The sequence below is a fragment of the Ambystoma mexicanum genome, chromosome 5q, assembly GCF_040938575.1.
Source record: "Ambystoma mexicanum isolate Mex_15411 chromosome 5q, UKY_AmexF1_1, whole genome shotgun sequence".
Classification (NCBI taxonomy): Eukaryota; Metazoa; Chordata; class Amphibia; order Caudata; family Ambystomatidae; genus Ambystoma; species Ambystoma mexicanum.
In genome coordinates, this window is record NC_090933.1 from 528,157,366 (window position 1) to 528,181,749 (window position 24,384).

The 24,384-nt window shown below is 50.5% G+C and overlaps 27 non-coding genes across 27 annotated transcripts; 14 read left to right on the top strand and 13 right to left on the bottom strand.

Annotated features, from left to right (window-relative positions):
- Window positions 1-493: 493 nt before the first annotated feature.
- TRNAA-AGC (transfer RNA alanine (anticodon AGC)) lies at window positions 494-566 on the bottom strand. Its single transcript has one exon. It is a non-coding gene; the product is annotated as a tRNA-Ala (tRNA).
- A 694-nt stretch (window positions 567-1,260) lies between these two features.
- Window positions 1,261-1,333, top strand: TRNAR-CCU (transfer RNA arginine (anticodon CCU)). The gene has a single exon. It is a non-coding gene; the product is annotated as a tRNA-Arg (tRNA).
- Window positions 1,334-1,933: 600 nt separating this feature from the next.
- On the bottom strand, window positions 1,934-2,006 carry TRNAA-AGC (transfer RNA alanine (anticodon AGC)). The gene has a single exon. It is a non-coding gene; the product is annotated as a tRNA-Ala (tRNA).
- Window positions 2,007-2,699: 693 nt separating this feature from the next.
- TRNAR-CCU (transfer RNA arginine (anticodon CCU)) lies at window positions 2,700-2,772 on the top strand. The gene has a single exon. It is a non-coding gene; the product is annotated as a tRNA-Arg (tRNA).
- Window positions 2,773-4,129: 1,357 nt separating this feature from the next.
- On the top strand, window positions 4,130-4,202 carry TRNAR-CCU (transfer RNA arginine (anticodon CCU)). Its single transcript has one exon. It is a non-coding gene; the product is annotated as a tRNA-Arg (tRNA).
- Window positions 4,203-4,802: 600 nt separating this feature from the next.
- On the bottom strand, window positions 4,803-4,875 carry TRNAA-AGC (transfer RNA alanine (anticodon AGC)). The gene has a single exon. It is a non-coding gene; the product is annotated as a tRNA-Ala (tRNA).
- Window positions 4,876-6,242: 1,367 nt separating this feature from the next.
- Window positions 6,243-6,315, bottom strand: TRNAA-AGC (transfer RNA alanine (anticodon AGC)). The gene has a single exon. It is a non-coding gene; the product is annotated as a tRNA-Ala (tRNA).
- A 654-nt stretch (window positions 6,316-6,969) lies between these two features.
- TRNAR-CCU (transfer RNA arginine (anticodon CCU)) lies at window positions 6,970-7,042 on the top strand. The gene has a single exon. It is a non-coding gene; the product is annotated as a tRNA-Arg (tRNA).
- Window positions 7,043-7,633: 591 nt separating this feature from the next.
- TRNAA-AGC (transfer RNA alanine (anticodon AGC)) lies at window positions 7,634-7,706 on the bottom strand. The gene has a single exon. It is a non-coding gene; the product is annotated as a tRNA-Ala (tRNA).
- Window positions 7,707-8,400: 694 nt separating this feature from the next.
- On the top strand, window positions 8,401-8,473 carry TRNAR-CCU (transfer RNA arginine (anticodon CCU)). The gene has a single exon. It is a non-coding gene; the product is annotated as a tRNA-Arg (tRNA).
- A 600-nt stretch (window positions 8,474-9,073) lies between these two features.
- On the bottom strand, window positions 9,074-9,146 carry TRNAA-AGC (transfer RNA alanine (anticodon AGC)). Its single transcript has one exon. It is a non-coding gene; the product is annotated as a tRNA-Ala (tRNA).
- A 694-nt stretch (window positions 9,147-9,840) lies between these two features.
- Window positions 9,841-9,913, top strand: TRNAR-CCU (transfer RNA arginine (anticodon CCU)). The gene has a single exon. It is a non-coding gene; the product is annotated as a tRNA-Arg (tRNA).
- Window positions 9,914-10,503: 590 nt separating this feature from the next.
- Window positions 10,504-10,576, bottom strand: TRNAA-AGC (transfer RNA alanine (anticodon AGC)). Its single transcript has one exon. It is a non-coding gene; the product is annotated as a tRNA-Ala (tRNA).
- Window positions 10,577-11,230: 654 nt separating this feature from the next.
- On the top strand, window positions 11,231-11,303 carry TRNAR-CCU (transfer RNA arginine (anticodon CCU)). The gene has a single exon. It is a non-coding gene; the product is annotated as a tRNA-Arg (tRNA).
- Window positions 11,304-11,893: 590 nt separating this feature from the next.
- On the bottom strand, window positions 11,894-11,966 carry TRNAA-AGC (transfer RNA alanine (anticodon AGC)). Its single transcript has one exon. It is a non-coding gene; the product is annotated as a tRNA-Ala (tRNA).
- A 1,367-nt stretch (window positions 11,967-13,333) lies between these two features.
- Window positions 13,334-13,406, bottom strand: TRNAA-AGC (transfer RNA alanine (anticodon AGC)). The gene has a single exon. It is a non-coding gene; the product is annotated as a tRNA-Ala (tRNA).
- Window positions 13,407-14,060: 654 nt separating this feature from the next.
- Window positions 14,061-14,133, top strand: TRNAR-CCU (transfer RNA arginine (anticodon CCU)). Its single transcript has one exon. It is a non-coding gene; the product is annotated as a tRNA-Arg (tRNA).
- Window positions 14,134-14,723: 590 nt separating this feature from the next.
- Window positions 14,724-14,796, bottom strand: TRNAA-AGC (transfer RNA alanine (anticodon AGC)). The gene has a single exon. It is a non-coding gene; the product is annotated as a tRNA-Ala (tRNA).
- A 694-nt stretch (window positions 14,797-15,490) lies between these two features.
- On the top strand, window positions 15,491-15,563 carry TRNAR-CCU (transfer RNA arginine (anticodon CCU)). Its single transcript has one exon. It is a non-coding gene; the product is annotated as a tRNA-Arg (tRNA).
- A 591-nt stretch (window positions 15,564-16,154) lies between these two features.
- Window positions 16,155-16,227, bottom strand: TRNAA-AGC (transfer RNA alanine (anticodon AGC)). The gene has a single exon. It is a non-coding gene; the product is annotated as a tRNA-Ala (tRNA).
- Window positions 16,228-17,594: 1,367 nt separating this feature from the next.
- TRNAA-AGC (transfer RNA alanine (anticodon AGC)) lies at window positions 17,595-17,667 on the bottom strand. Its single transcript has one exon. It is a non-coding gene; the product is annotated as a tRNA-Ala (tRNA).
- A 693-nt stretch (window positions 17,668-18,360) lies between these two features.
- On the top strand, window positions 18,361-18,433 carry TRNAR-CCU (transfer RNA arginine (anticodon CCU)). The gene has a single exon. It is a non-coding gene; the product is annotated as a tRNA-Arg (tRNA).
- Window positions 18,434-19,790: 1,357 nt separating this feature from the next.
- TRNAR-CCU (transfer RNA arginine (anticodon CCU)) lies at window positions 19,791-19,863 on the top strand. Its single transcript has one exon. It is a non-coding gene; the product is annotated as a tRNA-Arg (tRNA).
- A 1,367-nt stretch (window positions 19,864-21,230) lies between these two features.
- On the top strand, window positions 21,231-21,303 carry TRNAR-CCU (transfer RNA arginine (anticodon CCU)). The gene has a single exon. It is a non-coding gene; the product is annotated as a tRNA-Arg (tRNA).
- A 600-nt stretch (window positions 21,304-21,903) lies between these two features.
- On the bottom strand, window positions 21,904-21,976 carry TRNAA-AGC (transfer RNA alanine (anticodon AGC)). The gene has a single exon. It is a non-coding gene; the product is annotated as a tRNA-Ala (tRNA).
- A 694-nt stretch (window positions 21,977-22,670) lies between these two features.
- TRNAR-CCU (transfer RNA arginine (anticodon CCU)) lies at window positions 22,671-22,743 on the top strand. The gene has a single exon. It is a non-coding gene; the product is annotated as a tRNA-Arg (tRNA).
- Window positions 22,744-24,100: 1,357 nt separating this feature from the next.
- Window positions 24,101-24,173, top strand: TRNAR-CCU (transfer RNA arginine (anticodon CCU)). The gene has a single exon. It is a non-coding gene; the product is annotated as a tRNA-Arg (tRNA).
- The last annotated feature ends 211 nt before the right edge of the window (window positions 24,174-24,384 follow it).

Genomic DNA, 24,384 nt, shown 5'->3' on the forward strand with positions numbered 1-24,384 from the left:
GTGCTCTGCTGGTAGCAGACTTTAAATGCCGGGAGACTGCAGAGTGTAGCAACCCCTCATGTCAGCGAAGAGACACAGATGAGTGGTAAGAAAGACAGGGAAAATATGCTTTCTGGAATCTGAGCTCCTGCAGACAGGGCTCACTCTTCTGCCAGCTCCGACCTGCTCCGATGAAAACGAAATAAAAGAGCAAAGGCTGCGCACTTTGAACCAATTATTCTAAGCATCGTATTGAAATGAAATAAAAGGTTAACAGCCCTGGGTGGCATCAAAGTGGAATTTCCTGAATATGTCACCAATGCCATGCAATGCGCCTGTTGCACAGTATCACGCCTGTTGCCGGCCCTCGCGCGGATGACTCTTTGGGATAGCAGAAAGTGGACGGAAGACTTTTAGGATGATAGTAAAAAAAACAGAAGCGAGCACATGACTTTATTTGCGACGATTGGTGAGTTTTGAATAAAATAGTGAAAATGAAGAAAAAGTGTCTTGCTGGAGAATGCGGGCATCGATCCCGCTACCTCTCGCATGCTAAGCGAGCGCTCTACCATCTGAGCTAATTCCCCTCCTCCTCGAAGGCTCTCGATACACTGCTTCAGAGCTGAAGCACAGTCTCCGGCTCACACTTGCTTGGCTGTCCAGGGACCTGTAGTGCATAAAGCCCTTTCTCTTCATCTGCCGCAGAGGAAATCACAATCTCACCCCTTTGCCCAAAATAAAATACCTTCAGTGGAGCTACAAGTAAAGCTGCAGATGGCCATCCATTGCAATGAGGATTGGCCAACCAGGTATTAATAGCAGAGTGACTCCACTGCCACGCCCTTTCACGCTGGACCTGCGCTTGTGATCAAGAGGCTGCACGCCAGTCCCATAGACCCGAGAGCCCAATTGAAAAGGTGCTTGCTTCTCACTTTATTTCTCTCGCTATTTCTTGCTGTTTTAGTCCGCTGACACGCCGCCTGCAGCCAAAGGACCAGCGCTGGAGTGCCCTTTGTCATTTTTACCAGCTGGCCATATTTTACAATCGAGCGTCAGAATACCAAACAGGTAAGAGTTAGGTCTGGGAATTGAGTCCACTTTCCATCGTGTGTCCCATAAAGCGGAAGTGTCCAGCCGAGTGCAAGCAGGTGCCTTTTGCCCGCGTGTGCTGGGACACTGCAGCTTTGGACGTGAGCCAACTTGCCCTTTTCAGTGGGCCAGTACCCGTGACTCCAGTGAGAGAAGAGGAAAAGAAAGAACTTTCCCCTTCTCTGTCGAGTGGCCCCAGTGGCCTAATGGATAAGGCACTGGCCTCCTCAGCCAAGGATTGTGGGTTCGAGTCCCATCTGGGGTGGTTCGTGGCATTTTGTTCACACTTCTGCCAAAGCATGAAAAAGGTTTTTGCGGTAGTAGGGGGTGGGCGCAGGCTAGTACTTTGCTGGGCGCTGTGAAGTCCAGAACGTGCTCTGCTGGTAGCAGACTTTAAATGCCGGGAGACTGCAGAGTGTAGCAACCCCTCATGTCAGCGAAGAGACACAGATGAGTGGTAAGAAAGACAGGGAAAATATGCTTTCTGGAATCAGAGCTCCTGCAGACAGGGCTCACTCTTCTGCCAGCTCCGACCTGCTCCGATGAAAACGAAATAAAAGAGCAAAGGCTGCGCACTTTGAACCAATTATTCGAAGCATCGTATTGAAATGAAATAAAAGGTTAACAGCCCTGGGTGGCATCAAAGTGGAATTTCCTGAATATGTCACCAATGCCATGCAATGCGCCTGTTGCACAGTATCACGCCTCTTGCCGGCCCTCGCGCGGATGAATCTTTGGGATAGCAGAAAGTGGACGGAAGACTTTTAGGATGATAGTAAAAAAAACAGAAGCGAGCACATGACTTTATTTGCGACGATTGGTGAGTTTTGAATAAAATAGTGAAAATGAAGAAAAAGTGTCTTGCTGGAGAATGCGGGCATCGATCCCGCTACCTCTCGCATGCTAAGCGAGCGCTCTACCATCTGAGCTAATTCCCCTCCTCTTGAAGGCTCTCGATACACTGCTTCAGAGCTGAAGCACAGTCTCCGGCTCACACTTGCTAGGCTGTCCAGGGACCTGTAGTGCATAAAGCCCTTTCTCTTCAAATGCCGCAGAGGAAATCACAATCTCACCCCTTTGCCCAAAACAAAATACCTTCAGTGGAGCTACAAGTAAAGCTGCAGATGGCCATCCATTGCAATGAGGATTGGCCAACCAGGTATTAATAGCAGAGTGACTCCTCTCCCACGCCCTTTCACGCTGGACCTGCGCTTGTGATCAAGAGGCTGCACGCCAGTCCCATAGACCCGAGAGCCCAATTGAAAAGGTGCTTGCTTCTCACTTTATTTCTCTCGCTATTTCTTGCTGTTTTAGGCCGCTGACACGCCGCCTGCAGCCAAAGGACCAGCGCTGGAGTGCCCTTTGTCATTTTTACCAGCTGGCCATATTTTACAATCGAGCGTCAGAATACCAAACAGGTAAGAGTTAGGTCTGGGAATTGAGTCCACTTTCCATCGTGTGTCCCATAAAGCGGAAGTGTCCAGCCGAGTGCAAGCAGGTGCCTTTTGCCCGCGTGTGCTGGGACACTGCAGCTTTGGACGTGAGCCAACTTGCCCTTTTCAGTGGGCCAGTACCCGTGACTCCAGTGAGAGAAGAGGAAAAGAAAGAACTTTCCCCTTCTCTGTCGAGTGGCCCCAGTGGCCTAATGGATAAGGCACTGGCCTCCTAAGCCAGGGATTGTGGGTTTGAGTCCCATCTGGGGTGGTTCGTGGCATTTTGTTCACACTTATGCAAAAGGTTTTTCCGGTAGTAGGGGGAGGGCGCAGGCTAGTACTTTGCTGGGCGCTGTGAAGTCCAGAACGTGCTCTGCTGGTAGCAGACTTTAAATGCCGGGAGACTGCAGAGTGTAGCAACCCCTCATGTCAGCGAAGAGACACAGATGAGTGGTAAGAAAGACAGGGAAAATATGCTTTCTGGAATCAGAGCTCCTGCAGACAGGGCTCACTCTTCTGCCAGCTCCGACCTGCTCCGATGAAAACGAAATAAAAGAGCAAAGGCTGCGCACTTTGAACCAATTATTCTAAGCATCGTATTGAAATGAAATAAAAGGTTAACAGCCCTGGGTGGCATCAAAGTGGAATTTCCTGAATATGTCACCAATGCCATGCAATGCGCCTGTTGCACAGTATCACGCCTGTTGCCGGCCCTCGCGCGGATGACTCTTTGGGATAGCAGAAAGTGGACGGAAGACTTTTAGGATGATAGTAAAAAAAACAGAAGCGAGCACATGACTTTATTTGCGACGATTGGCGAGTTTTGAATAAAATAGTGAAAATGAAGAAAAAGCGTCTTGCTGGAGAATGCGGGCATCGATCCCGCTACCTCTCGCATGCTAAGCGAGCGCTCTACCATCTGAGGTAATTCCCCTTCTCCTCGAAGGCTCTCGATACACTGCTTCAGAGCTGAAGCACAGTCTCCGGCTCACACTTGCTTGGCTGTCCAGGGACCTGTAGTGCATAAAGCCCTTTCTCTTCATCTGCCGCAGGGGAAATCACAATCTCACCCCTTTGCCCAAAACAAAATACCTTCAGTGGAGCTACAAGTAAAGCTGCAGATGGCCATCCATTGCAACGAGGATTGGCCAACCAGGTATTAATAGCAGAGTGACTCCACTGCCACGCCCTTTCACGCTGGACCTGCGCTTGTGATCAAGAGGCTGCACGCCAGTCCCATAGACCCGAGAGCCCAATTGAAAAGGTGCTTGCTTCTCACTTTATTTCTCTCGCTATTTCTTGCTGTTTTAGGCCGCTGACACGCCGCCTGCAGCCAAAGGACCAGCGCTGGAGTGCCCTTTGTCATTTTTACCAGCTGGCCATATTTTACAATCGAGCGTCAGAATACCAAACAGGTAAGAGTTAGGTCTGGGAATTGAGTCCACTTTCCATCGTGTGTCCCATAAAGCGGAAGTGTCCAGCCGAGTGCAAGCAGGTGCCTTTTGCCCGCGTGTGCTGGGACACTGCAGCTTTGGACGTGAGCCAACTTGCCCTTTTCAGTGGGCCAGTACCCGTGACTCCAGTGAGAGAAGAGGAAAAGAAAGAACTTTCCCCTTCTCTGTCGAGTGGCCCCAGTGGCCTAATGGATAAGGCACTGGCCTCCTAAGCCAGGGATTGTGGGTTCGAGTCCCATCTGGGGTGGTTCGTGGCATTTTGTTCACACTTCTGCCAAAGCATGCAAAAGGTTTTTGCGGTAGTAGGGGGTGGGCGCAGGCTAGTACTTTGCTGGGCGCTGTGAAGTCCAGAACGTGCTCTGCTGGTAGCAGACTTTAAATGCCGGGAGACTGCAGAGTGTAGCAACCCCTCATGTCAGCGAAGAGACACAGATGAGTGGTAAGAAAGACAGGGAAAATATGCTTTCTGGAATCAGAGCTCCTGCAGACAGGGCTCACTCTTCTGCCAGCTCCGACCTGCTCCGATGAAAACGAAATAAAAGAGCAAAGGCTGCGCACTTTGAACCAATTATTCGAAGCATCGTATTGAAATGAAATAAAAGGTTAACAGCCCTGGGTGGCATCAAAGTGGAATTTCCTGAATATGTCACCAATGCCATGCAATGCGCCTGTTGCACAGTATCACGCCTGTTGCCGGCCCTCGCGCGGATGACTCTTTGGGATAGCAGAAAGTGGACGGAAGACTTTTAGGATGATAGTAAAAAAAACAGAAGCGAGCACATGACTTTATTTGCGACGATTGGTGAGTTTTGAATAAAATAGTGAAAATGAAGAAAAAGTGTCTTGCTGGAGAATGCGGGCATCGATCCCGCTACCTCTCGCATGCTAAGCGAGCGCTCTACCATCTGAGCTAATTCCCCTCCTCCTCGAAGGCTCTCGATACACTGCTTCAGAGCTGAAGCACAGTCTCCGGCTCACACTTGCTTGGCTGTCCAGGGACCTGTAGTGCATAAAGCCCTTTCTCTTCATCTGCCGCAGAGGAAATCACAATCTCACCCCTTTGCCCAAAACAAAATACCTTCAGTGGAGCTACAAGTAAAGCTGCAGATGGCCATCCATTGCAATGAGGATTGGCCAACCAGGTATTAATAGCAGAGTGACTCCACTGCCACGCCCTTTCACGCTGGACCTGCGCTTGTGATCAAGAGGCTGCACGCCAGTCCCATAGACCCGAGAGCCCAATTGAAAAGGTGCTTGCTTCTCACTTTATTTCTCTCGCTATTTCTTGCTGTTTTAGGCCGCTGACACGCCGCCTGCAGCCAAAGGACCAGCGCTGGAGTGCCCTTTGTCATTTTTACCAGCTGGCCATATTTTACAATCGAGCGTCAGAATACCAAACAGGTAAGAGTTAGGTCTGGGAATTGAGTCCACTTTCCATCGTGTGTCCCATAAAGCGGAAGTGTCCAGCCGAGTGCAAGCAGGTGCCTTTTGCCCGCGTGTGCTGGGACACTGCAGCTTTGGACGTGAGCCAACTTGCCCTTTTCAGTGGGCCAGTACCCGTGACTCCAGTGAGAGAAGAGGAAAAGAAAGAACTTTCCCCTTCTCTGTCGAGTGGCCCCAGTGGCCTAATGGATAAGGCACTGGCCTCTTAAGCCAGGGATTGTGGGTTCGAGTCCCATCTGGGGTGGTTCGTGGCATTTTGTTCACACTTCTGCCAAAGCATGCAAAAGGTTTTTGCGGTCGTAGGGGGAGGGCGCAGGCTAGTACTTTGCTGGGCGCTGTGAAGTCCAGAACGTGCTCTGCTGGTAGCAGACTTTAAATGCCGGGAGACTGCAGAGTGTAGCAACCCCTCATGTCAGCGAAGAGACACAGATGAGTGGTAAGAAAGACAGGGAAAATATGCTTTCTGGAATCAGAGCTCCTGCAGACAGGGCTCACTCTTCTGCCAGCTCCGACCTGCTCCGATGAAAACGAAATAAAAGAGCAAAGGCTGCGCACTTTGAACCAATTATTCTAAGCATCGTATTGAAATGAAATAAAAGGTTAACAGCCCTGGGTGGCATCAAAGTGGAATTTCCTGAATATGTCACCAATGCCATGCAATGCGCCTGTTGCACAGTATCACGCCTGTTGCCGGCCCTCGCGCGGATGACTCTTTGGGATAGCAGAAAGTGGACGGAAGACTTTTAGGATGATAGTAAAAAAAACAGAAGCGAGCACATGACTTTATTTGCGACGATTGGCGAGTTTTGAATAAAATAGTGAAAATGAAGAAAAAGCGTCTTGCTGGAGAATGCGGGCATCGATCCCGCTACCTCTCGCATGCTAAGCGAGCGCTCTACCATCTGAGCTAATTCCCCTCCTCCTCGAAGGCTCACACTTGCTTGGCTGTCCAGGGACCTGTAGTGCATAAAGCCCTTTCTCTTCATCTGCCGCAGGGGAAATCACAATCTCACCCCTTTGCCCAAAACAAAATACCTTCAGTGGAGCTACAAGTAAAGCTGCAGATGGCCATCCATTGCAACGAGGATTGGCCAACCAGGTATTAATAGCAGAGTGACTCCACTGCCACGCCCTTTCACGCTGGACCTGCGCCTGTGATCAAGAGGCTGCACGCCAGTCCCATAGACACGAGAGCCCAATTGAAAAGGTGCTTGCTTCTCACTTTATTTCTCTCGCTATTTCTTGCTGTTTTAGGCCGCTGACACGCCGCCTGCAGCCAAAGGACCAGCGCTGGAGTGCCCTTTGTCATTTTTACCAGCTGGCCATATTTTACAATCGAGCGTCAGAATACCAAACAGGTAAGAGTTAGGTCTGGGAATTGAGTCCACTTTCCATCGTGTGTCCCATAAAGCGGAAGTGTCCAGCCGAGTGCAAGCAGGTGCCTTTTGCCCGCGTGTGCTGGGACACTGCAGCTTTGGACGTGAGCCAACTTGCCCTTTTCAGTGGGCCAGTACCCGTGACTCCAGTGAGAGAAGAGGAAAAGAAAGAACTTTCCCCTTCTCTGTCGAGTGGCCCCAGTGGCCTAATGGATAAGGCACTGGCCTCCTAAGCCAGGGATTGTGGGTTCAAGTCCCATCTGGGGTGGTTCGTGGCATTTTGTTCACACTTATGCAAAAGGTTTTTGCGGTAGTAGGGGGAGGGCGCAGGCTCTGGACTTTGCTGGGCGCTGTGAAGTCCAGAACGTGCTCTGCTGGTAGCAGACTTTAAATGCCGGGAGACTGCAGAGTGTAGCAACCCCTCATGTCAGCGAAGAGACACAGATGAGTGGTAAGAAAGACAGGGAAAATATGCTTTCTGGAATCTGAGCTCCTGCAGACAGGGCTCACTCTTCTGCCAGCTCCGACCTGCTCCGATGAAAACGAAATAAAAGAGCAAAGGCTGCGCACTTTGAACCAATTATTCTAAGCATCGTATTGAAATGAAATAAAAGGTTAACAGCCCTGGGTGGCATCAAAGTGGAATTTCCTGAATATGTCACCAATGCCATGCAATGCGCCTGTTGCACAGTATCACGCCTGTTGCCGGCCCTCGCGCGGATGACTCTTTGGGATAGCAGAAAGTGGACGGAAGACTTTTAGGATGATAGTAAAAAAAACAGAAGCGAGCACATGACTTTATTTGCGACGATTGGCGAGTTTTGAATAAAATAGTGAAAATGAAGAAAAAGCGTCTTGCTGGAGAATGCGGGCATCGATCCCGCTACCTCTCGCATGCTAAGCGAGCGCTCTACCATCTGAGCTAACTCCCCTCCTCCTCGAAGGCTCTCGATACACTGCTTCAGAGCTGAAGCACAGTCTCCGGCTCACACTTGCTTGGCTGTCCAGGGACCTGTAGTGCATAAAGCCCTTTCTCTTCATCTGCCGCAGGGGAAATCACAATCTCACCCCTTTGCCCAAAACAAAATACCTTCAGTGGAGCTACAAGTAAAGCTGCAGATGGCCATCCATTGCAACGAGGATTGGCCAACCAGGTATTAATAGCAGAGTGACTCCACTGCCACGCCCTTTCACGCTGGACCTGCGCTTGTGATCAAGAGGCTGCACGCCAGTCCCATAGACCCGAGAGCCCAATTGAAAAGGTGCTTGCTTCTCACTTTATTTCTCTCGCTATTTCTTGCTGTTTTAGTCCGCTGACACGCCGCCTGCAGCCAAAGGACCAGCGCTGGAGTGCCCTTTGTCATTTTTACCAGCTGGCCATATTTTACAATCGAGCGTCAGAATACCAAACAGGTAAGAGTTAGGTCTGGGAATTGAGTCCACTTTCCATCGTGTGTCCCATAAAGCGGAAGTGTCCAGCCGAGTGCAAGCAGGTGCCTTTTGCCCGCGTGTGCTGGGACACTGCAGCTTTGGACGTGAGCCAACTTGCCCTTTTCAGTGGGCCAGTACCCGTGACTCCAGTGAGAGAAGAGGAAAAGAAAGAACTTTCCCCTTCTCTGTCGAGTGGCCCCAGTGGCCTAATGGATAAGGCACTGGCCTCCTCAGCCAAGGATTGTGGGTTCGAGTCCCATCTGGGGTGGTTCGTGGCATTTTGTTCACACTTCTGCCAAAGCATGAAAAAGGTTTTTGCGGTAGTAGGGGGTGGGCGCAGGCTAGTACTTTGCTGGGCGCTGTGAAGTCCAGAACGTGCTCTGCTGGTAGCAGACTTTAAATGCCGGGAGACTGCAGAGTGTAGCAACCCCTCATGTCAGCGAAGAGACACAGATGAGTGGTAAGAAAGACAGGGAAAATATGCTTTCTGGAATCAGAGCTCCTGCAGACAGGGCTCACTCTTCTGCCAGCTCCGACCTGCTCCGATGAAAACGAAATAAAAGAGCAAAGGCTGCGCACTTTGAACCAATTATTCGAAGCATCGTATTGAAATGAAATAAAAGGTTAACAGCCCTGGGTGGCATCAAAGTGGAATTTCCTGAATATGTCACCAATGCCATGCAATGCGCCTGTTGCACAGTATCACGCCTCTTGCCGGCCCTCGCGCGGATGACTCTTTGGGATAGCAGAAAGTGGACGGAAGACTTTTAGGATGATAGTAAAAAAAACAGAAGCGAGCACATGACTTTATTTGCGACGATTGGTGAGTTTTGAATAAAATAGTGAAAATGAAGAAAAAGTGTCTTGCTGGAGAATGCGGGCATCGATCCCGCTACCTCTCGCATGCTAAGCGAGCGCTCTACCATCTGAGCTAATTCCCCTCCTCTTGAAGGCTCTCGATACACTGCTTCAGAGCTGAAGCACAGTCTCCGGCTCACACTTGCTAGGCTGTCCAGGGACCTGTAGTGCATAAAGCCCTTTCTCTTCAAATGCCGCAGAGGAAATCACAATCTCACCCCTTTGCCCAAAACAAAATACCTTCAGTGGAGCTACAAGTAAAGCTGCAGATGGCCATCCATTGCAATGAGGATTGGCCAACCAGGTATTAATAGCAGAGTGACTCCTCTCCCACGCCCTTTCACGCTGGACCTGCGCTTGTGATCAAGAGGCTGCACGCCAGTCCCATAGACCCGAGAGCCCAATTGAAAAGGTGCTTGCTTCTCACTTTATTTCTCTCGCTATTTCTTGCTGTTTTAGGCCGCTGACACGCCGCCTGCAGCCAAAGGACCAGCGCTGGAGTGCCCTTTGTCATTTTTACCAGCTGGCCATATTTTACAATCGAGCGTCAGAATACCAAACAGGTAAGAGTTAGGTCTGGGAATTGAGTCCACTTTCCATCGTGTGTCCCATAAAGCGGAAGTGTCCAGCCGAGTGCAAGCAGGTGCCTTTTGCCCGCGTGTGCTGGGACACTGCAGCTTTGGACGTGAGCCAACTTGCCCTTTTCAGTGGGCCAGTACCCGTGACTCCAGTGAGAGAAGAGGAAAAGAAAGAACTTTTCCCCTTCTCTGTCGAGTGGCCCCAGTGGCCTAATGGATAAGGCACTGGCCTCCTAAGCCAGGGATTGTGGGTTTGAGTCCCATCTGGGGTGGTTCGTGGCATTTTGTTCACACTTATGCAAAAGGTTTTTCCGGTCGTAGGGGGAGGGCGCAGGCTAGTACTTTGCTGGGCGCTGTGAAGTCCAGAACGTGCTCTGCTGGTAGCAGACTTTAAATGCCGGGAGACTGCAGAGTGTAGCAACCCCTCATGTCAGCGAAGAGACACAGATGAGTGGTAAGAAAGACAGGGAAAATATGCTTTCTGGAATCAGAGCTCCTGCAGACAGGGCTCACTCTTCTGCCAGCTCCGACCTGCTCCGATGAAAACGAAATAAAAGAGCAAAGGCTGCGCACTTTGAACCAATTATTCGAAGCATCGTATTGAAATGAAATAAAAGGTTAACAGCCCTGGGTGGCATCAAAGTGGAATTTCCTGAATATGTCACCAATGCCATGCAATGCGCCTGTTGCACAGTATCACGCCTGTTGCCGGCCCTCGCGCGGATGACTCTTTGGGATAGCAGAAAGTGGACGGAAGACTTTTAGGATGATAGTAAAAAAAACAGAAGCGAGCACATGACTTTATTTGCGACGATTGGCGAGTTTTGAATAAAATAGTGAAAATGAAGAAAAAGCGTCTTGCTGGAGAATGCGGGCATCGATCCCGCTACCTCTCGCATGCTAAGCGAGCGCTCTACCATCTGAGCTAATTCCCCTCCTCCTCGAAGGCTCACACTTGCTTGGCTGTCCAGGGACCTGTAGTGCATAAAGCCCTTTCTCTTCATCTGCCGCAGGGGAAATCACAATCTCACCCCTTTGCCCAAAACAAAATACCTTCAGTGGAGCTACAAGTAAAGCTGCAGATGGCCATCCATTGCAACGAGGATTGGCCAACCAGGTATTAATAGCAGAGTGACTCCACTGCCACGCCCTTTCACGCTGGACCTGCGCCTGTGATCAAGAGGCTGCACGCCAGTCCCATAGACACGAGAGCCCAATTGAAAAGGTGCTTGCTTCTCACTTTATTTCTCTCGATATTTCTTGCTGTTTTAGGCCGCTGACACGCCGCCTGCAGCCAAAGGACCAGCGCTGGAGTGCCCTTTGTCATTTTTACCAGCTGGCCATATTTTACAATCGAGCGTCAGAATACCAAACAGGTAAGAGTTAGGTCTGGGAATTGAGTCCACTTTCCATCGTGTGTCCCATAAAGCGGAAGTGTCCAGCCGAGTGCAAGCAGGTGCCTTTTGCCCGCGTGTGCTGGGACACTGCAGCTTTGGACGTGAGCCAACTTGCCCTTTTCAGTGGGCCAGTACCCGTGACTCCAGTGAGAGAAGAGGAAAAGAAAGAACTTTCCCCTTCTCTGTCGAGTGGCCCCAGTGGCCTAATGGATAAGGCACTGGCCTCCTAAGCCAGGGATTGTGGGTTCGAGTCCCATCTGGGGTGGTTCGTGGCATTTTGTTCACACTTATGCAAAAGGTTTTTGCGGTAGTAGGGGGAGGGCGCAGGCTAGTACTTTGCTGGGCGCTGTGAAGTCCAGAACGTGCTCTGCTGGTAGCAGACTTTAAATGCCGGGAGACTGCAGAGTGTAGCAACCCCTCATGTCAGCGAAGAGACACAGATGAGTGGTAAGAAAGACAGGGAAAATATGCTTTCTGGAATCAGAGCTCCTGCAGACAGGGCTCACTCTTCTGCCAGCTCCGACCTGCTCCGATGAAAACGAAATAAAAGAGCAAAGGCTGCGCACTTTGAACCAATTATTCGAAGCATCGTATTGAAATGAAATAAAAGGTTAACAGCCCTGGGTGGCATCAAAGTGGAATTTCCTGAATATGTCACCAATGCCATGCAATGCGCCTGTTGCACAGTATCACGCCTGTTGCCGGCCCTCGCGCGGATGACTCTATGGGATAGCAGAAAGTGGACGGAAGACTTTTAGGATGATAGTAAAAAAAACAGAAGCGAGCACATGACTTTATTTGCGACGATTGGCGAGTTTTGAATAAAATAGTGAAAATGAAGAAAAAGCGTCTTGCTGGAGAATGCGGGCATCGATCCCGCTACCTCTCGCATGCTAAGCGAGCGCTCTACCATCTGAGCTAATTCCCCTCCTCCTCGAAGGCTCTCGATACACTGCTTCAGAGCTGAAGCACAGTCTCCGGCTCACACTTGCTTGGCTGTCCAGGGACCTGTAGTGCATAAAGCCCTTTCTCTTCATCTGCCGCAGGGGAAATCACAATCTCACCCCTTTGCCCAAAACAAAATACCTTCAGTGGAGCTACAAGTAAAGCTGCAGATGGCCATCCATTGCAACGAGGATTGGCCAACCAGGTATTAATAGCAGAGTGACTCCACTGCCACGCCCTTTCACGCTGGACCTGCGCTTGTGATCAAGAGGCTGCACGCCAGTCCCATAGACCCGAGAGCCCAATTGAAAAGGTGCTTGCTTCTCACTTTATTTCTCTCGCTATTTCTTGCTGTTTTAGGCCGCTGACACGCCGCCTGCAGCCAAAGGACCAGCGCTGGAGTGCCCTTTGTCATTTTTACCAGCTGGCCATATTTTACAATCGAGCGTCAGAATACCAAACAGGTAAGAGTTAGGTCTGGGAATTGAGTCCACTTTCCATCGTGTGTCCCATAAAGCGGAAGTGTCCAGCCGAGTGCAAGCAGGTGCCTTTTGCCCGCGTGTGCTGGGACACTGCAGCTTTGGACGTGAGCCAACTTGCCCTTTTCAGTGGGCCAGTACCCGTGACTCCAGTGAGAGAAGAGGAAAAGAAAGAACTTTCCCCTTCTCTGTCGAGTGGCCCCAGTGGCCTAATGGATAAGGCACTGGCCTCTTAAGCCAGGGATTGTGGGTTCGAGTCCCATCTGGGGTGGTTCGTGGCATTTTGTTCACACTTCTGCCAAAGCATGCAAAAGGTTTTTGCGGTCGTAGGGGGAGGGCGCAGGCTAGTACTTTGCTGGGCGCTGTGAAGTCCAGAACGTGCTCTGCTGGTAGCAGACTTTAAATGCCGGGAGACTGCAGAGTGTAGCAACCCCTCATGTCAGCGAAGAGACACAGATGAGTGGTAAGAAAGACAGGGAAAATATGCTTTCTGGAATCAGAGCTCCTGCAGACAGGGCTCACTCTTCTGCCAGCTCCGACCTGCTCCGATGAAAACGAAATAAAAGAGCAAAGGCTGCGCACTTTGAACCAATTATTCTAAGCATCGTATTGAAATGAAATAAAAGGTTAACAGCCCTGGGTGGCATCAAAGTGGAATTTCCTGAATATGTCACCAATGCCATGCAATGCGCCTGTTGCACAGTATCACGCCTGTTGCCGGCCCTCGCGCGGATGACTCTTTGGGATAGCAGAAAGTGGACGGAAGACTTTTAGGATGATAGTAAAAAAAACAGAAGCGAGCACATGACTTTATTTGCGACGATTGGCGAGTTTTGAATAAAATAGTGAAAATGAAGAAAAAGCGTCTTGCTGGAGAATGCGGGCATCGATCCCGCTACCTCTCGCATGCTAAGCGAGCGCTCTACCATCTGAGCTAATTCCCCTCCTCCTCGAAGGCTCACACTTGCTTGGCTGTCCAGGGACCTGTAGTGCATAAAGCCCTTTCTCTTCATCTGCCGCAGGGGAAATCACAATCTCACCCCTTTGCCCAAAACAAAATACCTTCAGTGGAGCTACAAGTAAAGCTGCAGATGGCCATCCATTGCAACGAGGATTGGCCAACCAGGTATTAATAGCAGAGTGACTCCACTGCCACGCCCTTTCACGCTGGACCTGCGCTTGTGATCAAGAGGCTGCACGCCAGTCCCATAGACCCGAGAGCCCAATTGAAAAGGTGCTTGCTTCTCACTTTATTTCTCTCGCTATTTCTTGCTGTTTTAGGCCGCTGACACGCCGCCTGCAGCCAAAGGACCAGCGCTGGAGTGCCCTTTGTCATTTTTACCAGCTGGCCATATTTTACAATCGAGCGTCAGAATACCAAACAGGTAAGAGTTAGGTCTGGGAATTGAGTCCACTTTCCATCGTGTGTCCCATAAAGCGGAAGTGTCCAGCCGAGTGCAAGCAGGTGCCTTTTGCCCGCGTGTGCTGGGACACTGCAGCTTTGGACGTGAGCCAACTTGCCCTTTTCAGTGGGCCAGTACCCGTGACTCCAGTGAGAGAAGAGGAAAAGAAAGAACTTTCCCCTTCTCTGTCGAGTGGCCCCAGTGGCCTAATGGATAAGGCACTGGCCTCCTAAGCCAGGGATTGTGGGTTCGAGTCCCATCTGGGGTGGTTCGTGGCATTTTGTTCACACTTATGCAAAAGGTTTTTGCGGTAGTAGGGGGAGGGCGCAGGCTAGTACTTTGCTGGGCGCTGTGAAGTCCAGAACGTGCTCTGCTGGTAGCAGACTTTAAATGCCGGGAGACTGCAGAGTGTAGCAACCCCTCATGTCAGCGAAGAGACACAGATGAGTGGTAAGAAAGACAGGGAAAATATGCTTTCTGGAATCAGAGCTCCTGCAGACAGGGCTCACTCTTCTGCCAGCTCCGACCTGCTCCGATGAAAACGAAATAAAAGAGCAAAGGCTGCGCACTTTGAACCAATTATTCGAAGCATCGTATTGAAATGAAATAAAAGGTTAACAGCCCTGGGTGGCATCAAAGTGGAATTTCCTGAATATGTCACCAATGCCATGCAATGCGCCTGTTGCACAGTATCACGCCTGTTGCCGGCCCTCGCGCGGATGACTCTTTGGGATAGCAGAAAGTGGACAGAAGACTTTTAGGATGATAGTAAAAAAAACAGAAGCGAGCACATGACTTTATTTGCGACGATTGGCGAGTTTTGAATAAAATAGTGAAAATGAAGAAAAAGCGTCTTGCTGGAGAATGCGGGCATCGATCCCGCTACCTCTCGCATGCTAAGCGAGCGCTCTACCATCTGAGCTAATTCCCCTCCTCCTTGAAGGCTCTCGATACACTGCTTCAGAGCTGAAGCACAGTCTCCGGCTCACACTTGCTTGGCTGTCCAGGGACCTGTAGTGCATAAAGCCCTTTCTCTTCATCTGCCGCAGGGGAAATCACAATCTCACCCCTTTGCCCAAAACAAAATACCTTCAGTGGAGCTACAAGTAAAGCTGCAGATGGCCATCCATTGCAACGAGGATTGGCCAACCAGGTATTAATAGCAGAGTGACTCCACTGCCACGCCCTTTCACGCTGGACCTGCGCTTGTGATCAAGAGGCTGCACGCCAGTCCCATAGACCCGAGAGCCCAATTGAAAAGGTGCTTGCTTCTCACTTTATTTCTCTCGCTATTTCTTGCTGTTTTAGGCCGCTGACACGCCGCCTGCAGCCAAAGGACCAGCGCTGGAGTGCCCTTTGTCATTTTTACCAGCTGGCCATATTTTACAATCGAGCGTCAGAATACCAAACAGGTAAGAGTTAGGTCTGGGAATTGAGTCCACTTTCCATCGTGTGTCCCATAAAGCGGAAGTGTCCAGCCGAGTGCAAGCAGGTGCCTTTTGCCCGCGTGTGCTGGGACACTGCAGCTTTGGACGTGAGCCAACTTGCCCTTTTCAGTGGGCCAGTACCCGTGACTCCAGTGAGAGAAGAGGAAAAGAAAGAACTTTCCCCTTCTCTGTCGAGTGGCCCCAGTGGCCTAATGGATAAGGCACTGGCCTCCTAAGCCAGGGATTGTGGGTTCGAGCCCCATCTGGGGTGGTTCGTGGCATTTTGTTCACACTTATGCAAAAGGTTTTTGCGGTAGTAGGGGGAGGGCGCAGGCTCTGGACTTTGCTGGGCGCTGTGAAGTCCAGAACGTGCTCTGCTGGTAGCAGACTTTAAATGCCGGGAGACTGCAGAGTGTAGCAACCCCTCATGTCAGCGAAGAGACACAGATGAGTGGTAAGAAAGACAGGGAAAATATGCTTTCTGGAATCTGAGCTCCTGCAGACAGGGCTCACTCTTCTGCCAGCTCCGACCTGCTCCGATGAAAACGAAATAAAAGAGCAAAGGCTGCGCACTTTGAACCAATTATTCTAAGCATCGTATTGAAATGAAATAAAAGGTTAACAGCCCTGGGTGGCATCAAAGTGGAATTTCCTGAATATGTCACCAATGCCATGCAATGCGCCTGTTGCACAGTATCACGCCTGTTGCCGGCCCTCGCGCGGATGACTCTTTGGGATAGCAGAAAGTGGACGGAAGACTTTTAGGATGATAGTAAAAAAAACAGAAGCGAGCACATGACTTTATTTGCGACGATTGGCGAGTTTTGAATAAAATAGTGAAAATGAAGAAAAAGCGTCTTGCTGGAGAATGCGGGCATCGATCCCGCTACCTCTCGCATGCTAAGCGAGCGCTCTACCATCTGAGCTAACTCCCCTCCTCCTCGAAGGCTCTCGATACACTGCTTCAGAGCTGAAGCACAGTCTCCGGCTCACACTTGCTTGGCTGTCCAGGGACCTGTAGTGCATAAAGCCCTTTCTCTTCATCTGCCGCAGGGGAAATCACAATCTCACCCCTTTGCCCAAAACAAAATACCTTCAGTGGAGCTACAAGTAAAGCTGCAGATGGCCATCCATTGCAACGAGGATTGGCCAACCAGGTATTAATAGCAGAGTGACTCCACTGCCACGCCCTTTCACGCTGGACCTGCGCTTGTGATCAAGAGGCTGCACGCCAGTCCCATAGACCCGAGAGCCCAATTGAAAAGGTGCTTGCTTCTCACTTTATTTCTCTCGCTATTTCTTGCTGTTTTAGTCCGCTGACACGCCGCCTGCAGCCAAAGGACCAGCGCTGGAGTGCCCTTTGTCATTTTTACCAGCTGGCCATATTTTACAATCGAGCGTCAGAATACCAAACAGGTAAGAGTTAGGTCTGGGAATTGAGTCCACTTTCCATCGTGTGTCCCATAAAGCGGAAGTGTCCAGCCGAGTGCAAGCAGGTGCCTTTTGCCCGCGTGTGCTGGGACACTGCAGCTTTGGACGTGAGCCAACTTGCCCTTTTCAGTGGGCCAGTACCCGTGACTCCAGTGAGAGAAGAGGAAAAGAAAGAACTTTCCCCTTCTCTGTCGAGTGGCACCAGTGGCCTAATGGATAAGGCACTGGCCTCCTCAGCCAAGGATTGTGGGTTCGAGTCCCATCTGGGGTGGTTCGTGGCATTTTGTTCACACTTCTGCCAAAGCATGAAAAAGGTTTTTGCGGTAGTAGGGGGTGGGCGCAGGCTAGTACTTTGCTGGGCGCTGTGAAGTCCAGAACGTGCTCTGCTGGTAGCAGACTTTAAATGCCGGGAGACTGCAGAGTGTAGCAACCCCTCATGTCAGCGAAGAGACACAGATGAGTGGTAAGAAAGACAGGGAAAATATGCTTTCTGGAATCAGAGCTCCTGCAGACAGGGCTCACTCTTCTGCCAGCTCCGACCTGCTCCGATGAAAACGAAATAAAAGAGCAAAGGCTGCGCACTTTGAACCAATTATTCGAAGCATCGTATTGAAATGAAATAAAAGGTTAACAGCCCTGGGTGGCATCAAAGTGGAATTTCCTGAATATGTCACCAATGCCATGCAATGCGCCTGTTGCACAGTATCACGCCTCTTGCCGGCCCTCGCGCGGATGACTCTTTGGGATAGCAGAAAGTGGACGGAAGACTTTTAGGATGATAGTAAAAAAAACAGAAGCGAGCACATGACTTTATTTGCGACGATTGGTGAGTTTTGAATAAAATAGTGAAAATGAAGAAAAAGTGTCTTGCTGGAGAATGCGGGCATCGATCCCGCTACCTCTCGCATGCTAAGCGAGCGCTCTACCATCTGAGCTAATTCCCCTCCTCTTGAAGGCTCTCGATACACTGCTTCAGAGCTGAAGCACAGTCTCCGGCTCACACTTGCTAGGCTGTCCAGGGACCTGTAGTGCATAAAGCCCTTTCTCTTCAAATGCCGCAGAGGAAATCACAATCTCACCCCTTTGCCCAAAACAAAATACCTTCAGTGGAGCTACAAGTAAAGCTGCAGATGGCCATCCATTGCAATGAGGATTGGCCAACCAGGTATTAATAGCAGAGTGACTCCTCTCCCACGCCCTTTCACGCTGGACCTGCGCTTGTGATCAAGAGGCTGCACGCCAGTCCCATAGACCCGAGAGCCCAATTGAAAAGGTGCTTGCTTCTCACTTTATTTCTCTCGCTATTTCTTGCTGTTTTAGGCCGCTGACACGCCGCCTGCAGCCAAAGGACCAGCGCTGGAGTGCCCTTTGTCATTTTTACCAGCTGGCCATATTTTACAATCGAGCGTCAGAATACCAAACAGGTAAGAGTTAGGTCTGGGAATTGAGTCCACTTTCCATCGTGTGTCCCATAAAGCGGAAGTGTCCAGCCGAGTGCAAGCAGGTGCCTTTTGCCCGCGTGTGCTGGGACACTGCAGCTTTGGACGTGAGCCAACTTGCCCTTTTCAGTGGGCCAGTACCCGTGACTCCAGTGAGAGAAGAGGAAAAGAAAGAACTTTCCCCTTCTCTGTCGAGTGGCCCCAGTGGCCTAATGGATAAGGCACTGGCCTCCTAAGCCAGGGATTGTGGGTTTGAGTCCCATCTGGGGTGGTTCGTGGCATTTTGTTCACACTTATGCAAAAGGTTTTTCCGGTAGTAGGGGGAGGGCGCAGGCTAGTACTTTGCTGGGCGCTGTGAAGTCCAGAACGTGCTCTGCTGGTAGCAGACTTTAAATGCCGGGAGACTGCAGAGTGTAGCAACCCCTCATGTCAGCGAAGAGACACAGATGAGTGGTAAGAAAGACAGGGAAAATATGCTTTCTGGAATCAGAGCTCCTGCAGACAGGGCTCACTCTTCTGCCAGCTCCGACCTGCTCCGATGAAAACGAAATAAAAGAGCAAAGGCTGCGCACTTTGAACCAATTATTCTAAGCATCGTATTGAAATGAAATAAAAGGTTAACAGCCCTGGGTGGCATCAAAGTGGAATTTCCTGAATATGTCACCAATGCCATGCAATGCGCCTGTTGCACAGTATCACGCCTGTTGCCGGCCCTCGCGCGGATGACTCTTTGGGATAGCAGAAAGTGGACGGAAGACTTTTAGGATGATAGTAAAAAAAACAGAAGCGAGCACATGACTTTATTTGCGACGATTGGCGAGTTTTGAATAAAATAGTGAAAATGAAGAAAAAGCGTCTTGCTGGAGAATGCGGGCATCGATCCCGCTACCTCTCGCATGCTAAGCGAGCGCTCTACCATCTGAGGTAATTCCCCTTCTCCTCGAAGGCTCTCGATACACTGCTTCAGAGCTGAAGCACAGTCTCCGGCTCACACTTGCTTGGCTGTCCAGGGACCTGTAGTGCATAAAGCCCTTTCTCTTCATCTGCCGCAGGGGAAATCACAATCTCACCCCTTTGCCCAAAACAAAATACCTTCAGTGGAGCTACAAGTAAAGCTGCAGATGGCCATCCATTGCAACGAGGATTGGCCAACCAGGTATTAATAGCAGAGTGACTCCACTGCCACGCCCTTTCACGCTGGACCTGCGCTTGTGATCAAGAGGCTGCACGCCAGTCCCATAGACCCGAGAGCCCAATTGAAAAGGTGCTTGCTTCTCACTTTATTTCTCTCGCTATTTCTTGCTGTTTTAGGCCGCTGACACGCCGCCTGCAGCCAAAGGACCAGCGCTGGAGTGCCCTTTGTCATTTTTACCAGCTGGCCATATTTTACAATCGAGCGTCAGAATACCAAACAGGTAAGAGTTAGGTCTGGGAATTGAGTCCACTTTCCATCGTGTGTCCCATAAAGCGGAAGTGTCCAGCCGAGTGCAAGCAGGTGCCTTTTGCCCGCGTGTGCTGGGACACTGCAGCTTTGGACGTGAGCCAACTTGCCCTTTTCAGTGGGCCAGTACCCGTGACTCCAGTGAGAGAAGAGGAAAAGAAAGAACTTTCCCCTTCTCTGTCGAGTGGCCCCAGTGGCCTAATGGATAAGGCACTGGCCTCCTAAGCCAGGGATTGTGGGTTCGAGTCCCATCTGGGGTGGTTCGTGGCATTTTGTTCACACTTCTGCCAAAGCATGCAAAAGGTTTTTGCGGTAGTAGGGGGTGGGCGCAGGCTAGTACTTTGCTGGGCGCTGTGAAGTCCAGAACGTGCTCTGCTGGTAGCAGACTTTAAATGCCGGGAGACTGCAGAGTGTAGCAACCCCTCATGTCAGCGAAGAGACACAGATGAGTGGTAAGAAAGACAGGGAAAATATGCTTTCTGGAATCAGAGCTCCTGCAGACAGGGCTCACTCTTCTGCCAGCTCCGACCTGCTCCGATGAAAACGAAATAAAAGAGCAAAGGCTGCGCACTTTGAACCAATTATTCGAAGCATCGTATTGAAATGAAATAAAAGGTTAACAGCCCTGGGTGGCATCAAAGTGGAATTTCCTGAATATGTCACCAATGCCATGCAATGCGCCTGTTGCACAGTATCACGCCTGTTGCCGGCCCTCGCGCGGATGACTCTTTGGGATAGCAGAAAGTGGACGGAAGACTTTTAGGATGATAGTAAAAAAAACAGAAGCGAGCACATGACTTTATTTGCGACGATTGGTGAGTTTTGAATAAAATAGTGAAAATGAAGAAAAAGTGTCTTGCTGGAGAATGCGGGCATCGATCCGGCTACCTCTCGCATGCTAAGCGAGCGCTCTACCATCTGAGCTAATTCCCCTCCTCCTCGAAGGCTCTCGATACACTGCTTCAGAGCTGAAGCACAGTCTCCGGCTCACACTTGCTTGGCTGTCCAGGGACCTGTAGTGCATAAAGCCCTTTCTCTTCATCTGCCGCAGAGGAAATCACAATCTCACCCCTTTGCCCAAAACAAAATACCTTCAGTGGAGCTACAAGTAAAGCTGCAGATGGCCATCCATTGCAATGAGGATTGGCCAACCAGGTATTAATAGCAGAGTGACTCCACTGCCACGCCCTTTCACGCTGGACCTGCGCTTGTGATCAAGAGGCTGCACGCCAGTCCCATAGACCCGAGAGCCCAATTGAAAAGGTGCTTGCTTCTCACTTTATTTCTCTCGCTATTTCTTGCTGTTTTAGGCCGCTGACACGCCGCCTGCAGCCAAAGGACCAGCGCTGGAGTGCCCTTTGTCATTTTTACCAGCTGGCCATATTTTACAATCGAGCGTCAGAATACCAAACAGGTAAGAGTTAGGTCTGGGAATTGAGTCCACTTTCCATCGTGTGTCCCATAAAGCGGAAGTGTCCAGCCGAGTGCAAGCAGGTGCCTTTTGCCCGCGTGTGCTGGGACACTGCAGCTTTGGACGTGAGCCAACTTGCCCTTTTCAGTGGGCCAGTACCCGTGACTCCAGTGAGAGAAGAGGAAAAGAAAGAACTTTCCCCTTCTATGTCGAGTGGCCCCAGTGGCCTAATGGATAAGGCACTGGCCTCCTAAGCCAGGGATTGTGGGTTCGAGTCCCATCTGGGGTGGTTCGTGGCATTTTGTTCACACTTCTGCCAAAGCATGCAAAAGGTTTTTGCGGTAGTAGGGGGTGGGCGCAGGCTAGTACTTTACTGGGCGCTGTGAAGTCCAGAACGTGCTCTGCTGGTAGCAGACTTTAAATGCCGGGAGACTGCAGAGTGTAGCAACCCCTCATGTCAGCGAAGAGACACAGATGAGTGGTAAGAAAGACAGGGAAAATATGCTTTCTGGAATCAGAGCTCCTGCAGACAGGGCTCACTCTTCTGCCAGCTCCGACCTGCTCCGATGAAAACGAAATAAAAGAGCAAAGGCTGCGCACTTTGAACCAATTATTCGAAGCATCGTATTGAAATGAAATAAAAGGTTAACAGCCCTGGGTGGCATCAAAGTGGAATTTCCTGAATATGTCACCAATGCCATGCAATGCGCCTGTTGCACAGTATCACGCCTGTTGCCGGCCCTCGCGCGGATGACTCTTTGGGATAGCAGAAAGTGGACGGAAGACTTTTAGGATGATAGTAAAAAAAACAGAAGCGAGCACATGACTTTATTTGCGACGATTGGTGAGTTTTGAATAAAATAGTGAAAATGAAGAAAAAGTGTCTTGCTGGAGAATGCGGGCATCGATCCCGCTACCTCTCGCATGCTAAGCGAGCGCTCTACCATCTGAGCTAATTCCCCTCCTCCTCGAAGGCTCTCGATACACTGCTTCAGAGCTGAAGCACAGTCTCCGGCTCACACTTGCTTGGCTGTCCAGGGACCTGTAGTGCATAAAGCCCTTTCTCTTCATCTGCCGCAGAGGAAATCACAATCTCACCCCTTTGCCCAAAACAAAATACCTTCAGTGGAGCTACAAGTAAAGCTGCAGATGGCCATCCATTGCAATGAGGATTGGCCAACCAGGTATTAATAGCAGAGTGACTCCACTCCCACGCCCTTTCACGCTGGACCTGCGCTTGTGATCAAGAGGCTGCACGCCAGTCCCATAGACCCGAGAGCCCAATTGAAAAGGTGCTTGCTTCTCACTTTATTTCTCTCGCTATTTCTTGCTGTTTTAGGCCGCTGACACGCCGCCTGCAGCCAAAGGACCAGCGCTGGAGTGCCCTTTGTCATTTTTACCAGCTGGCCATATTTTACAATCGAGCGTCAGAATACCAAACAGGTAAGAGTTAGGTCTGGGAATTGAGTCCACTTTCCATCGTGTGTCCCATAAAGCGGAAGTGTCCAGCCGAGTGCAAGCAGGTGCCTTTTGCCCGCGTGTGCTGGGACACTGCAGCTTTGGACGTGAGCCAACTTGCCCTTTTCAGTGGGCCAGTACCCGTGACTCCAGTGAGAGAAGAGGAAAAGAAAGAACTTTCCTCTTCTCTGTCGAGTGGCCCCAGTGGCCTAATGGATAAGGCACTGGCCTCCTAAGCCAGGGATTGTGGGTTCGAGTCCCATCTGGGGTGGTTCGTGGCATTTTGTTCACACTTATGCAAAAGGTTTTTGCGGTAGTAGGGGGAGGGCGCAGGCTAGTACTTTGCTGGGCGCTGTGAAGTCCAGAACGTGCTCTGCTGGTAGCAGACTTTAAATGCCGGGAGACTGCAGAGTGTAGCAACCCCTCATGTCAGCGAAGAGACACAGATGAGTGGTAAGAAAGACAGGGAAAATATGCTTTCTGGAATCAGAGCTCCTGCAGACAGGGCTCACTCTTCTGCCAGCTCCGACCTGCTCCGATGAAAACGAAATAAAAGAGCAAAGGCTGCGCACTTTGAACCAATTATTCTAAGCATCGTATTGAAATGAAATAAAAGGTTAACAGCCCTGGGTGGCATCAAAGTGGAATTTCCTGAATATGTCACCAATGCCATGCAATGCGCCTGTTGCACAGTATCACGCCTGTTGCCGGCCCTCGCGCGGATGACTCTTTGGGATAGCAGAAAGTGGACGGAAGACTTTTAGGATGATAGTAAAAAAAACAGAAGCGAGCACATGACTTTATTTGCGACGATTGGTGAGTTTTGAATAAAATAGTGAAAATGAAGAAAAAGTGTCTTGCTGGAGAATGCGGGCATCGATCCGGCTACCTCTCGCATGCTAAGCGAGCGCTCTACCATCTGAGCTAATTCCCCTCCTCCTCGAAGGCTCTCGATACACTGCTTCAGAGCTGAAGCACAGTCTCCGGCTCACACTTGCTTGGCTGTCCAGGGACCTGTAGTGCATAAAGCCCTTTCTCTTCATCTGCCGCAGAGGAAATCACAATCTCACCCCTTTGCCCAAAACAAAATACCTTCAGTGGAGCTACAAGTAAAGCTGCAGATGGCCATCCATTGCAATGAGGATTGGCCAACCAGGTATTAATAGCAGAGTGACTCCACTGCCACGCCCTTTCACGCTGGACCTGCGCTTGTGATCAAGAGGCTGCACGCCAGTCCCATAGACCCGAGAGCCCAATTGAAAAGGTGCTTGCTTCTCACTTTATTTCTCTCGCTATTTCTTGCTGTTTTAGGCCGCTGACACGCCGCCTGCAGCCAAAGGACCAGCGCTGGAGTGCCCTTTGTCATTTTTACCAGCTGGCCATATTTTACAATCGAGCGTCAGAATACCAAACAGGTAAGAGTTAGGTCTGGGAATTGAGTCCACTTTCCATCGTGTGTCCCATAAAGCGGAAGTGTCCAGCCGAGTGCAAGCAGGTGCCTTTTGCCCGCGTGTGCTGGGACACTGCAGCTTTGGACGTGAGCCAACTTGCCCTTTTCAGTGGGCCAGTACCCGTGACTCCAGTGAGAGAAGAGGAAAAGAAAGAACTTTCCCCTTCTATGTCGAGTGGCCCCAGTGGCCTAATGGATAAGGCACTGGCCTCCTAAGCCAGGGATTGTGGGTTCGAGTCCCATCTGGGGTGGTTCGTGGCATTTTGTTCACACTTCTGCCAAAGCATGCAAAAGGTTTTTGCGGTAGTAGGGGGTGGGCGCAGGCTAGTACTTTGCTGGGCGCTGTGAAGTCCAGAACGTGCTCTGCTGGTAGCAGACTTTAAATGCCGGGAGACTGCAGAGTGTAGCAACCCCTCATGTCAGCGAAGAGACACAGATGAGTGGTAAGAAAGACAGGGAAAA